The 15175-nt window shown below is 37.7% G+C and overlaps 1 protein-coding gene across 1 annotated transcript in view; it reads left to right on the top strand.

Annotated features, from left to right (window-relative positions):
* Window positions 1-15175, top strand: part of LOC131689747 (protein O-mannosyl-transferase Tmtc3-like) — a 731596-nt gene that overhangs the window by 556205 nt on the left and 160216 nt on the right. The window lies entirely within an intron of this gene.

Below are 15175 nucleotides of genomic sequence, written 5' to 3'. Positions count from 1 at the left end.
TTTATTTCACTGTCATTATGTAAAGTAAGACTAAAGTAGTGAAACAGGCAGGTAGTAGTAGACTTAAACCCTACCTACCCTGACTACACAATTCAAAACACAGGGTACTAAAATAACTCATATCACACAAGAAAAGATTCTTATGGGCCTGCAGACAATATCGCACATCATCGAAAACCTTGCGAAGAGAATAACACGTCACAATCGGTTACCTGTTGTGGTGGTTGTTGTTAGGGCCACTGCGAAAGTAGCATCCAACACCCCCAAATCAACAGCCATCAGCGTGAACAGTAATATCAACGACAGTGGATTTACGCTCGTGACCCGTGAATGCAAGAGTTGAAAAAATGGCGGCCCGCGAGCAGCAAATTAGGCTTAAAGACGATGATATTGACATGAACAGAAAAATGTATGGTGCTGATTATAGCAGATGAGAAGGAATACAGATTCACATCCGAAAAAATACCCGAATACAAAACTCGATCATAAACAACTGCGAAAGCACCATCTCGCATGCTCAAATTATTTATTTCTCCTCTTTGGTTGACGCATTCATCCATACTATCCCTTCGGTGTCCGGTCATTTGGTCGAAAATTGAATTTAGCCGAAAGCTACTTGCATGATTGCCACTGGGCCATAAGGGCCAATTGGTCGAATGAGTCATTTGGCCAAATGCCAATTGACCGAACGTGTCGTTTGGCCGATTTCTAATTGGTCAAATGGGCTATTTGGCCGAACGGGCTGCTAGTCAAATGCCTAATTTGGCCAATTGCCAAATTTTACCGAATGCCGAATTGGGTCAATTGCCAAATTTGGTCAAATGCCGAATTTGGTCGAGTGTCTTATTTGGCCGATTGCCGAATTTGGCCGCTTGCCATTTTGACCAAATGCCGAATTTGGCCGCTTGCCATTTTGACCAAATGCCGAATTTGGTCAAACGGCGAATGCCGAATTTGGTCGCATGTCAAATTTGGCCGATTGCCATTTTACCGAACACCAAATTTAGCCGAATGCAAAATTTGACCGAATGCCAAATTTTGCCGAAGACGAATTTGGCCGAATACCGAATTTGGCCTAGTGCTGAATTTGGTCGAATGCCGGATTTGGCCGAAAGTCGAATTTGACCGAATGCCGGATGTGGTCGAAAGCTGAATCTGGCCGAAACCCGAATTTGGCCGAAAGTCGAATTTGACCGAATGCCGCATTCGGCTGAATGCCAAATTTGGCTGAATAGCGAGTTTAGCTGAATGTCGAATCTACCCGAATGCCGAATTTGGCCGATTATCGTATTTAACCGAATGCTAAAGTTGGCAGAATACTGAATTTGGCCGAATGCCCAATTTTGTCGAAAACCGGATTTGGGCGATTGTTATTTTGACCGAATGCCGAATTTGGTCCAATGCCGAATGTCAAATTTGATCAAATGCCGAATTTGATCAAATGCCGAATTTGATCAAATGCCGAATTTGGTCGAATGTCAAATTTGGCCAATTGACGAATTTGACCGAATGTTTAACTTGGCCGAATACCAAATTTGTCCGAACGCCGAATTTGACCGAATTTCGAATTTGGCAGAATGCTGAATTTTATCGAATGTTGAATGTGGCCATATGCCAAATTCGGCCGAATATCGTATTTGGTCGAAAGCTGATTCTGGCCGAGAACCGAATTTGGTCGAAAGTCTGATTTGAAAGAAAGCCCGAATTCGGCTGAATGCTAAATTTCGAATTTGACGGAATGTCTAATTTGGCCGAACGTCGGATTTGCCCGAATGCCGAATTTGGCCGAACGCCGAATTTGGCTGAATACCGAATTTGGCCATGCTCCGAATTTTGTCGAATGCCGGGTTTGAACGAATTCCGAATTTGGCCGAATGCCGAACTTGACCGAATGCCGAATGTGGCCGTAAGCCGAATTCGAAAACCGAATTTGACCGAAAGTCGAATTTGACCGTATGCCGAGTTCGGCTGAATGCAGTATTTGGCCGAATGCTGAATTTTGTCGAAAGCCAGATTTGGCCGTTTACCATTTTGACCGAATGCCAAATTCGGTCGAATGCCGAATTTGACCGATTGACAAATTTGGCCGATTGACGAATTTGGCCGAAAGCAGAATTTGGCCGAATACCGAGTTTGGCCTAGTGCCGAATTTGGTCGAATGCCGGATTTGGTCTAGTGCCGAATTTGGTCGAATGCCGAATTTGGTCTAGTGCCGAATTTGGTCGAATGCCGGATTTGGTCGAATGCCAGATTTTTAACTAATTCCGAATTTGGGCGAATGCCGAACTTGACCGAATGCCGAATTCGGCTGAATGTAGAATTTGGTGGAACGTAGAATTTGGCCGAATGCCGAATTTAAGCGAATGCTAAAGTTAGTCGAATATCGAATTTGACCGCATGCCGAATTTAGTCGAAAACCGGATTTGGCCAAATGCCGGATTCGGCCAAATGCCGAATTTTTCCGAATGCCAAATTTCGCCGAATGCCGAATATGCCCGAGTGACGCATCTGGTAGAATGTAGAATTTATCCGAATGTCGCATTTGAGCAAATGCCAAATTTGGCGGAATGCCGAATTTGGTCGAATATCGAATGCCGAATTTGAGTAAATGCCGAATTTATCCGAATGCTAAATTTGCCCTAAAGGCCGAATTTGCCCAATAGTCAAATTTAGCCGAATGTCAATTTTGGCCGAATGCCTAATTTGAAAGATTTGGCAGAGTGCCAAATTCGGCCGAATACCAATTTTGATTGAATGCTGAATCTGGCCGAATGTAAAATTCTGCCGAATATCGATTTTTGCCGCATTTGACCAAATTTGACCGTATGTCGGAATTGACCAAATGCCCAATTTGGTCGAATGCCGAATTCGGCAGAATATCTCATTTTTCAGGATTTGGCAGAATACCAAATTTTGCCTATTGCCGGATCGGACCGAATGCCGAATATAGAATTTTGCCGGATTTGTGCGAATATGGCCGAATGTTAGATTTGACCAAATGCCGAATTTGACTGAACACTAAATTTGGTTTAATGCCGAATTTGGTCGATTGCCGAATTTGAGAGAATATTTAATTCTGCCGGATTTGGCCGAATGCCGAATTTGGCCAAATGCCGAATTTGTCCGATTGCCGAATGTCGAATTCGGCCGAATATCTTCTTCTTTCGGATTTGGCCGAATGCCAAATTTTGTCTAATGTCGGATTGGACCGAATGCCGTGTATCGAATTTTGTCAGATTTGGCCGAATGTCGGATGTGCCCAAACGCCGAATTTGAGCGAATGCCAAATTTGGCCGAAACCCGAATTTGGCCGAATTCGACCGAATGTCGCTTTGGCAGAATGTCGCTTTGGTCGAATGCCGAATTTGGGCGAATGCCAAATTTGGTCGAATGTCGAATTTTACCGGGTTTGGTCGAATTTAGCTGAATGCCGAATTTGACTGAATGCCACATTTGGCCTAATGACGAATTTGGCCGAATGCCGAATTTGGCAGAATATCAAATTTAAATTTAACTTTTTACAGTATATCATTGGGCCTGCTGGTTTGGTGGGGTTATTTGGCCGAGAGTAGCATATGGTCAAATGGGTATGGGGATACAATAGGTACAGGTATGGTATGCTATGTTATTGCAGAGGTCGCTCGTGTTGCGTAAATTGGATGCACGATAGAGAACATCGTTGACGACTGTCATTTCGGCTGTTTTCGTGGATCAGCTGTATTAGTTACGGCGTCGTTTATGTTTTCGCGTGTAGTTCTAAGAAAACGCATTTTCTATTATCTTTAGTACAGTACATTTAATCAATGTAAAAATAATATCAAGTAATATTTTTCTTACGTAAAAACTAATGCTGAAACAAGTTTTGTGTTGGTTTTTAGATATTTTGTTTTTGAAAAAATACCTACATCAACATGAAACATAAGCTTGAGGGCACGATAGGTCAGCCGTTTGGGGACATTATATGTCATTACTACAATGTACATTTTGATTATTTTTACAGGAAAATTGTGCGTAGTTTCGTGCGAAATAAACACTAAATCAAAGTGAAGAGGACATAAAGAATGCAATCACATCTGTTCAAGATAGCACCAGTTTTCGATCAGCCTCTAAACAATTCAAGGTTCTGTTCGAAACAATACGTGCTCGTCTAAAAGAAAAGTGCTCATTAGCAATGAAAGCACCTCAGATATTTCGCGTGAGGTAACAATATAATAATTTAAGATGTTGTTGAAGTAGATAATCGAAAAAAAACATGATCGAAAACGTGATCGCGCGCAGCTAAGCAACTACGTAAGTCGGAATGCACAACTTCAATTCCACACTCTGGCGCCGACGAGGATACCGAATAAGTCATTCGCAAGTACAAAGCTAGACGCAGTTGCTGAAGAAACATGTTTTTTTTTCAACATTTCCTTCCGTGGTTTCATGATTTTTCATTTGCCGTTTCCTCAGGTTTCTTACCTGAATCACGTCAATGGATTGTATTTATTATTTGTGTTATTAATTTTTATATAATCTGCAGTACTCATACTTTTTCAATAAAAGTTGAACCGCTAACTTTCTAGGCTTGTGTATTGTTTTATTTAACCTCGAATATAGTGACCTATCGTACGTCTAGATTTTAAAAGCATCGAAAAAGAGTACCTTCGTCTCATTGGATGTAGTTTGAAATATATTTAGCCAGGCATAAAATCATTATTACCAAAACATTGCCAGATGTATGACCTTTCCGACGAGAGTAGTCAAAATCAGTTCAAAAATACCATCGCCCGAGCTCGCCAGAGAAAACTGACCTACTTGACCCCACTCTACTCTTCTACTAAAAAAATCATGAGAAATGACAAAATACTTACGTTTGAGCCACCCTAATAAATAGTAAAGATAATTTCTTATATGTTTGTTACCAAAAAAGAATATCAGAGCACAAAAATTTCTTTAAAAAAATTTTTGACCTTCACAACAAAATAATTATTTTTGAGACACCCTAATGTATAATGAAGCGAACGAAATTAATATAGAAACATTTTAAGAACAATTTCATTAAAATAGATAAAAAATGGATTGCTTTGCTGTCTTTGACAAAGTTGTAGCATTAAAATTGTCTTCCTTAATTTCACTTGCAGTGATAAATTTATGCATACAGTGCCACCTAGCGGTTAAATTCAAGTTAGTGGGTTTTCTCCACATAAATTGTGAAAAAAATCCCATACAAACTTCGAAGAGCGGTAGCTAACCTTGTCCGATTTGGTTTCAATTTGGTGCGGATGGGACTAGCAATAGACTCAGGGGTGGGCTGATTGTTTTTTCAAAAATTCGTTTTCTTTCTTTATTGTTTAAATATACAACTGAAAAGAAGCTAAAGTAAACACTAAAGGGACCAGGCTGTGACTCTGACAATAAACGATCATAAGTTTGAATAAAGCTTATTTTTATAAAATTTGTGTAAGCTCCACAACCATCCAAAAGAGCAGCCAAATGGTTTACACAACGTATTCCCGGAAACTCATTTTCTCATGATTACAGAGTATCGCTTTCGCCGACAGTTTTTCATAATCACAATAAACACTGCCACCGATGGGCATCGGTATGGTAAATTGCGGCTTCAAAGTACACATCACATTCATTATGCATGAGGAATAAATTTTCATTCCATAACGACACCAATTTGTGTGTCCACTCAAATCACTGACGGGCTGCCGAAGCACTTTCGTCAGCCAGTTTCCACACCATAAAATGAAATTTCATATTAATAATGATTCCGATTCGGGAACACGACACCTCCCCCCTCTTCCAACCATCAGTGGGAACATATTTTTCGCTAAAGTTCAATCAAATAAATCAGACAATATGCACCGTGCGTGCAGTTCCGTGAGTAGCCCTTGCGTTCTGTGTCAATATTTGAGTGATTTATATTCATCAAAAAATATGCACTAAAAGTAAACATTGTCCGAGGCAAACAACGAAAAAGAGCTGGTGCGTGTGCCGCGTCACCCGCGCTACTATTCCTTCCCGTGACCGTTGTTCCCTGGCTGGTATTTACGAGACTGCCAAAACGGTTCCAAACTGTATGGGACTCACATAAATCCATGATTATATCAATTGACGGGCAAAAAATGGTAGCGTTTTTTTTTCGTTTTTTTCACTCCCGAATCCAGTCGAAATTTGTTCCCGGAATTTTTGAAATTAATGTCACCTCGATACCGGCCGGCAGATTCTTCTTCAATTGCAGTTTATGATAAATCAAACAATATGCTATCTGTGTCATCGATCCGGTTCGCGCCCGCTGCAAGCTACAAAAGGACGTTTGCTTTGTTGCATTCGGAATAATGTAATTTTTAATGTGTTCCTGGATACATCATGAAATCAATATTATTTTTTGCGACCAGGCCCCGCTGCAGAGAGTATGTAGTAATATAAATCTCGGATTCGTTCTCGCTGCCCGGAAGGATAATTACTATACATCAGGGATTACAAGCTTTCTCGTCAAATTGTGGTTTAATGGAAGCCGAAAAAAAAATGTGGGCGCTTTTCGCTTCTACTCGGGGAGCGAGATTATGAAACATAAACCATTAAGCGTGAGCGAGGCGAGGCGGCGGTGGTGGTCATCATTCATATCATTTGCTGTTTCGCAAATGAGTAAACGGATTTTTTCGGTGGATCCGTTTGCGGTGCGACCCACATACCCGAAATGGTTCTGCTCGGCTGATTTCAAGCTGGATTAATTTTTGCAGTGCGTGAATGCGAGTTTTGGTTACTTTACTAAAACTTTTATATGAACAAGATTTATGCAATGTGTGACGCTAAACCACTTGTTACATACACGATACGATAGTTCGTGCTGGAACTGAATGCGAAAAACAATGAGTTAATTGTAACGAATGTGTAGAGAATTGTATAGTTTTCACTTCTTTTCCGGTTATCCTAACAATGGAAGTTCCGTTTTGACTTCCATCGCGTAAATATCACTGTACAACTCGTCCTAAATCAGGTCTCCATATAATAAATATAAATCACGTTGTTGTGAAATTATACATTTCATGCCATTTTTCTGTCTATCTCATTCTGTGTCTCGAAAGAACCACTCTATAATATATATATAGAGAAGGAAGGAAATGAAAGGAAGAAATCTAGATATACAGAGCGTAACTGGACACTGAATAGATTCAACTGCTAGGAAGCTTGAATAAAACTCGGATATGATATTCATACATACATACTATTTACACTACCTGTAAGATTTGAAAATGGTTGAGGATGACCATAAATCAAGAAAGCCGAAAAAAAATCATTTCGTGCTATATTTTGATAAAATTTAAAGCCAATATATAATAACCCAAATTATTGTTTCGATGGAACCACCCCTCGGTCCAAGGGAAATTTTCTAATTTTACCAAAATTGCTGAAAAAGGCTTGTCTTCTGATTGTATCTCTGATACTGTTTTACACTAGAATCAATCAGCGATGTGCTTTTTGAAGGAAATCGTTCAAGAAATCCAGAAAAAAATACTAGTTTTTAACGGCAGCATTGCCAATAATGCAACTTTTTCAGTTGAAAATTAAAAGTGACACTCCCTTGGGATATTGATGACGTGCTTCTCAGGATTCTGTTGGATCTTTATTGGGAATCTATCCCAGAATATCGAATGAATCTGTATCCGTATTTCTATGCTCTTAATTTTAATGCAGAATTCGAGAGAAAAGCTACTCAGCAATCTGGAGCGATCCTTCTCAAAGTATAATTCTGTTCAGGATTATGATTTATTGAGGATACTAGTAGAATCAATCATATGTTTTCAATGAAATCCTGTATAAAATTCTGATGAATATTCTGCTCTTAATGATTAGGATTTTGACGTTAAATTGAGTACTGGTCATAATTCGAATGGCATCTATAACCCCTTCATGCCTGTGTTGTTGATAGTTATAACTTTTGGTTTAGACAACGTATTTGCGCAACGACAAGTGAAGCTAATAACTGGGACTATTGCCTTTCAGTGGAGTACTAGCAGCATATGCGTGCGCAGCCGTTTTCCTTTATGGTGGGAGGGGGTCTAACAATTCAAATACGGCTCCGTCACAAGCATATGTCACTAAATGACTTGACGCCTGTCCGGACATGCCGCTGGCTCATGTGCTTCGCATTTAATGCCAAAATATCCTGACTCCTGCGTGTAGAAGACAAAAGGTTAAGTTGCCGGGATACTCCAAGCTTGCTCATATGATCCCATTCCATGCTTTTCTAAAATAAATTTCTTCAACTCCTTGCTCTTCCTTGAGTACTATGGATCAAAAAAAAATTGCATCTTCCTGTCCCTTGCTAATTAAATGTCGTTTGAACATTAAAAAAAAAAAACAATTCAATTACTTTCAGTTTTGTCAAGCCTTCGTCATCAGTTAGATTTTTGGTTGATGTTTCGACACTGAAACAGTTATTTTACTTATATTCCCATTTTTAGTTCCTATCACCGACGCCAAAATTCTATGATATTTTACGAAAATTTTATGAAAATTGCCCAACAATTTTACGTATAGTTCACGGATGCTTAGTGAAAAATGTGAAACTTTTGCTAAATTGTTAAGAAAAGTTTTTACGAAAGTCATTATAAAATTTTACCAATATTTAACTAAAAAAATAACGCGAACTTTACGAAAATTTTATGAAAATTTCATAAAAAAATAAAGGAAATTTTACGAATTTGGCGAAAATGCTACCAATTGTGATAAGACTTAACAAAAAAAATGCAAAAATTATACCAACATTTTTTTTAAATTTTATAATTTTTATGAATTTTGCAAATTTGACAAATTTTTTTTTAAATTTTCCGATAATTTAACAAAAATCCTACTAACGTTTTACGAAAATTTTACGAACTTTCTACAAAAATTCTGCGAAAATTTTAAGAGATTTAACGAAAATTTTACAAAAATTTAACTAAAGTTTTACAAAAATTTTACGAAAATTTGTCGGACATTTTTAGGCATGCTTTATTTTTCCTAACGGAAAAGCGGTGGTCAGCTATTTTCATCCGCGCCCATTATCACCTATTTTATAAGGTGATTCATCAACAGTGCTATTTTTGAAAATGAACTATATTGGTTATGCAACTAATTTTTCCGGTCTTATTTTGTTGTAAATAATTAAGTGGTCTTCATTTTATTATATTCAGAATTGCACATATTCTGTCGTATGTAATTTTAAATGTTCTTTTATTTTATGGCATTGTAAGGGAACACGTATCCGCCGGTTGATGCCAATCGAGCTGACATTTCTTTGAACTGATCAAACTATTTTTTTTTGTTTGTTCAGTGTTTATTTGACCAACCAGGAAACTAATCCACTAGGTATTGTGCGTGAGGAATACGCATGATCTTGCCCAAGTGAAATGATGACTGTTGAATCATATATGAGGGTTGAGAATTGACAGTTCTCAAGAAGAATCAGAAGCCAGTTACCAATTTGCAGCAGTTATATCAGCACGAAGAACATATGCTTCATTGTCATATTCATTGGCTTACTTTTAGTCCAAAAAATCTAATTTAATCAAATTAATTGTTCTCATTATATTGAATACTTTCATTTGCTTTGAAGTAGTCATATATTATTGATTGTCATGTTAACCATATTTCTTCATGAGTATAATATTATAGCTTGATTATTGACGTAAAAGGTGACAAGTTAGTTTCTTTTCGTTCTTATTGTTTTCAAGCTTGTTCTAGTAAATAGTGTAAAAATGAGCGTCTTCGATTATATATTCGACATAAAAAACTGGTTGTATAAGCACTAGTTCAGTGAGCTATTTACTCGATCTCCGGAGGAGTAACAACACACGCGAATAATACTCGGTACCTTATTCAATTGTTCGCAGTGAAAGAAATCATTATTAAATTGTCATTTTTGTGCTATATAAATACCAAATTTTATCTACGATGAATAGCGCTTGTACTGTGAAGTCTTAAAATACATAGGTGTTATCGCATCTATTTCGACAGATCTATTGAGACGCTACTACCTTTCATAATATTGAATTCTTTTTTAAATATCGTGTTTCACCGGAATAAAGAAACTAGGAATAATAAAATTGTTCACATACCGTCTATTAAAGATAAGCAACACTCCCGACTGTTGGCAATCCGGAGTTAAAGTTGCTTTTTGGCAAACCGGGCATTTCCAAATTAATTCAACAAACGATAAATCAAACAAATTCTCGGCAGCCGGCTGTCCAGAGCAATAAACACATGATAATACTTATGAGAGTTGCATAGATCGTATCATTTATCAAGGTGAATCCAGGTTTGTGTAACTCTTTACCCCATCCTACTTACAAAAACTCCTTCCCGTGGCAATCGTGAAGATGCAGAGGTATACACGGTCTCCATAACAACGTTTGCTACACTAACATTCCTTTCCTTCCCCGATGACTGTAAGGACGTGGCCGGTGCCGTTATTGACATTTGAACGTATAGAACTCTCGAAACGTGCACGTTGAGGATGCATAGCTACTCCCAGGCCTCATTCGTTGATTCTCTGTGCAATTTTGCTTGTTCTGGTCAATCACAGAGTAGCAACTACGAATTGTACGGTCATCATGCTCATACTCATGCTCGTCCTTTATTTTTCCTAAAGGAAAAATGTATGTGCCAATTCGCGCATAAGTGCACAACAGCTAACTTAAAGAAGCTTTTGCACTCGCCAGTAAGATTTCTTGAAAATTTTACAAAAATTTAATGTAAATTTGTACTTACCGAAATTTCATGACAATTTCACGAAATTTTTCGAAAATTTTACCAAATTTTACGAAAATTTCCCGATATTTTAAAAAAAAGTATCCGAAATTTTTGAGACAATTGTAACGAAATTTATCCAAAAATTTAACGATTTTTTTAACGAAAACTCGAACGAAATTTTAACGAAAATTTTTCGTGAAATTTAAGAAAATATTTTGAAAATTTAACTAAATTAGTTATTGGAGGCGTTTCGAGTTCTTCTCATCAGAATCCGACACTAACTTAGTTAACGGACGAAGCTAGCGCCGGATTGACGCTAGCTCCAAAAAAAACGGAAATACGATTTGTGTTTCTGAGAAACCCCTCTAGTCCTACTTGGTGTCCCTTAAGAAAAGAAGTTCTGATTTAAGCTGATGAGAGTTAATGAACCGAAGCTTGGTTTGGCTTAGCATGTCAAAGCAATATGCACTATGCTATGTTTTTCCTTGGTGGAGATCAATTTTGGGTAAAAAATTATTCATTATTGGGGCCGTACACAAATGACGTAGCTTTTTTTCGGCGATTTTTGACCCCTCCCTCCCCCCTCGTAGCATTTGGTCACAAAATTCCAACCTCCCCCTCGTAAATAACGTAGCATTTACCTACCCCCTCCCCCGCGTACCATGCAAAGCGGCCGGGTAATGAAAAAAATACATATGGTTTTCAATTATTTTAAATACATGTCCTTTCGAAATGTTTGACGACTTTCATCAACATTTTCATTATAACAGAAAATTGCGTGCAAAGTAAACCCATTTCATGACAAATATAGTGTTGATAGTTTTGTTCTAAATTTTATATGTCAAGGGGAGCATGAAGAGAAGTTATCTCAGTTTACAATCCTACAGCTGCCAATAATTTTAAGAAGCATACGTTAATCTAAATTACTAAATTTTGTTTGTGTTTTAATTCAGCTTGCAAACTAAGTCTACTAGTTACCTACATTAGCTAACTAATGTAGCAAGTTAAATCCGCATACAAAATCTTTTCGTATTTTTGCGAACTTGTAATTCTGCGAATCGTAAAATTTACCTCATGAAAAACCGCATCAAAAGTAACATGTTTGAATTTAAATTTATTTCTCTTGGGAATGGAGGATCATTAAATTGTTTTCAACAATGGGTTTTAAACTTAATGCTACGTCGCACAACTTCAGACCCTACCCTCCCCCTCGTCACACTTCGTCACAAATTTGGTATACCCTCCCTACCCCCCAAAATGCTACGTCATTTATGCACGGCCCCATTATGGAATTATGTATTATGAAAATTTAACAAATGTTTATAAAAAGTTTACCAAAATTTATTTAAAAATGTTTCCTTAACGTGAATTTTATGGAAACTTCACAAAACATTTACCAAAAAATTTCCAAATTTCTACAAATTTTTAACGAAAATTTTACGACAAATTCATGAAAATTTAACGAAAATGTGAGAAAATTTTGCGAAACTTTTACGAAATTGTACAAAGTTTTTACAAAAATTTTACGGCAATTTTACAAAAATTTAACAACATTTTTACGAAAATTTTAAGAAAATTCTACGGAAATTTTGAGATATTTTACGATACTTTTATCGAATTTCATGAAAATACCAAAGAAAATTTTAACGAAATTTTATGGAAATTTAACCAAAAAAAATTCACGAAAATGTCACGAAATTTTTCCGAAAAATTCCCGAATATTCTATGATAATTTCACTAAACTTATATCAAAAATTTAACGAAAATTTCATCGACAAATCCACGAAATTTTTACGAAATTTGTACGCAACGAAAATTTTACAAATTATGCAAAAAAAAATCCAAAAAATTTATAAATTTCTCAATATTCTTCAAATTTTACAAATTCGTTAAATTTGTAAAATTTGAAGAATATTGAAAAATTTATAAAGTTTTTGTAAAACTTTTGAATAATTTGTAAAATTTTCGTTGCGTAAAAATGTCGTGAAATTTTCGTGGATTTGTTGATAAAAATTTCGTTAAATTTTTGATACAAGTTAAGTGAAACTTTCTTAAAAGACTCGTGAATTTTCGTTAAAAATTTTGCAAATATAATGAAAATTTTACTAGTTTTCCAAATTTACTAAATTTTACACATTTACAAAATTTTACGAATTTTAGAAATTTTGCCAAATTTTCCAAATGGACCAAACTTTAAAAATATTCCATTTTTTTTAAAAATTACCAACTTTTACTATTTTTCAAGTTCTGCAAATTTTAGCAAATTTCACACATTTTTACAAATTTTACAAATTTTGAACAAAAACCAAATTCACAAACTTTGAAATCTATTCCAAGGACGCCATGAGAATAAATCGTAACATTTTTAAATAACTTAAAATTAAAATTTGTGAAAAAATTGTAGATCAATTTTTGCCATATTATATAAAAATCTACAAATATTTTGAAAACTTGTAAAAATTTTGTAATATCTGTAAAAATTCATAAAATTTGAAAAATTGAATACAGTTTGAAAGTAAATTGTTAAATGGCTGAAAATTTTTAGAAATTTGTGAAACATTGCTAAAGTTTGTATATTTTTTAAAATTTCGATTATAGAGGTTTTAACCTTAAGGTCATTCGCCTCTTCGGGTTAGAAAAATCTCTTAAGAAAAGAAACCAGGTTCCCGGAATTCTCTGGGATGTAGCCAATTCGCCCCAAAAACCTCCAAATCGTCCTCCACGGTACTTGTTTTGCAAAATCATGAAGTTTGACATGCCGCAAGGTGTCAGTTTTATAACAAGTCGAAAAGTGTCCTTTTTGCCGGAGGAACCAGGTTCCCGGAATACCCTGGGGTGTGGCTGATTCGACCAAAAAACCCTCTGAATGTTTCGGAGGGTTTTGATTGTTATTGCTTGTTCGTTTGGGCACATGACGGTCGATTAGATAGTTAAGAATATTAGACGGTCGCGTCGTCATTGTCAAGATTTTCGTCCCAGTTTATATCCAACAGCGTGCTAACGATGCTGTCGTAGTCAGCGTTTTTAAAATCGTAGACGGTAGAGCTTGAGCGTCTTCAAAATCCACACCTAGGTTACCAGCGAGTACAAGATGTAGTGGGATGTGGTGGCATACATGCTGGACTAAAGGAGTCAGAGCGGCGCAGCAGTACGGAGCGTAGTCCCATTTACACATTTACAAAGCAGAGATCCAATGTACGTCCATTCTCGTTGATTACATTAGTAATTTGCCGAAGAGTTGCGCTACTGTAGTTATCCAAGCTACAACTGGCATTGTTGATAAGCGCAGATTTTTCGATATCCGAACGTAGAACTCCATTACTTGCCTGGCACCACGTCAAGCCAGGTAAGTTGAAGTCGCCCAGTATAACAATAACATCAGATGGGGCAGTGATCGAGGTGATAAAAGAAACGGAGGAAAGATGTGCATCGATCAGGCTGTAATCACGAGTTCTGCCAGGCGGAAAATACACAACACACAGGAACAGATTGTGATCGGCAAGTTTCACTGGGTTTTTATACCATGGCGAACGGCGATAAGCACACCACCACCTGATGTCTTTTGGCTGTTAAGGGCGTTGCGGTCGCAGCGGTAGACATCGAATGTTGAACCAAACACCCGGCGAGACAAAGTACGGTAGTCGAGCCACGTCTCAGTCAAGACGATGACATCATAAGAGCAGCTCGAGGTCTCGAGCAAATAGCTGTCCGTTGATAAATTTTAAATTTAAGCCACCAACATTCTGGTAGTGAACCTCGATGTTATTGGAGCACGGATCAGGTTCAGCACAGAGCGAAGCCATGTGGCCGTTTTGAGCGCGTTGGAAGGTTCTTTCATCAATCCCAGAAACAGTATCGGAGCGGCTGACGGTCGCTTGGTCGACCGTGGCAAGGGATTCGAGACATCTGTGTCGCGACTCAGAAAACGACGACCGTCGTTAGCAAGGTACATTGTTGACTTCTGGTCACAAGATGTCGGAGCAAAAGGCAAATTACTGAAAGTGAAGAATACATCAGCGCTTGAAGTGTTCGTATCAGATGTATACTTGCCATTTGTAGCGGGTTGGATGACCCTTTCACCAATCCCACACACACACAGGACCGGGACGACTGATGATCGCCGGTTGCAAGGGCTCGACTGTAGCGGGGAGATCGAGGGCTTCCATAGTCCAAACGGCGGTGTGTCCTAGTATGCGATCACACGGCATCGACACTCCTTCACAATGGCGGTGTAGCTTGGTATAATGGCATTGCCAATCGCTGCGGAGTCCTCTGCAGAGTCGTTGATGGACCGAGTTGGATTAGCGGAGTCCATGCGACTTCTGACGGGCGGAGGAAAATTAGTCGGCGGGCACCATATCTTCTGGGTACAGCTATCCTCAAATTTCCTGAACAATATTCCTTGCGGCCATGTGTCAGGGTTAAGAGCTGCATCACGGTACTTTGGGTG

The sequence above is a fragment of the Topomyia yanbarensis genome, chromosome 3 (genome assembly GCF_030247195.1).
Source record: "Topomyia yanbarensis strain Yona2022 chromosome 3, ASM3024719v1, whole genome shotgun sequence".
In the NCBI taxonomy this organism is placed as follows: domain Eukaryota; kingdom Metazoa; phylum Arthropoda; class Insecta; order Diptera; family Culicidae; genus Topomyia; species Topomyia yanbarensis.
Note: the sequence above shows the minus strand (reverse complement) of the source record. Positions and strands in the feature narration are given on the sequence as shown.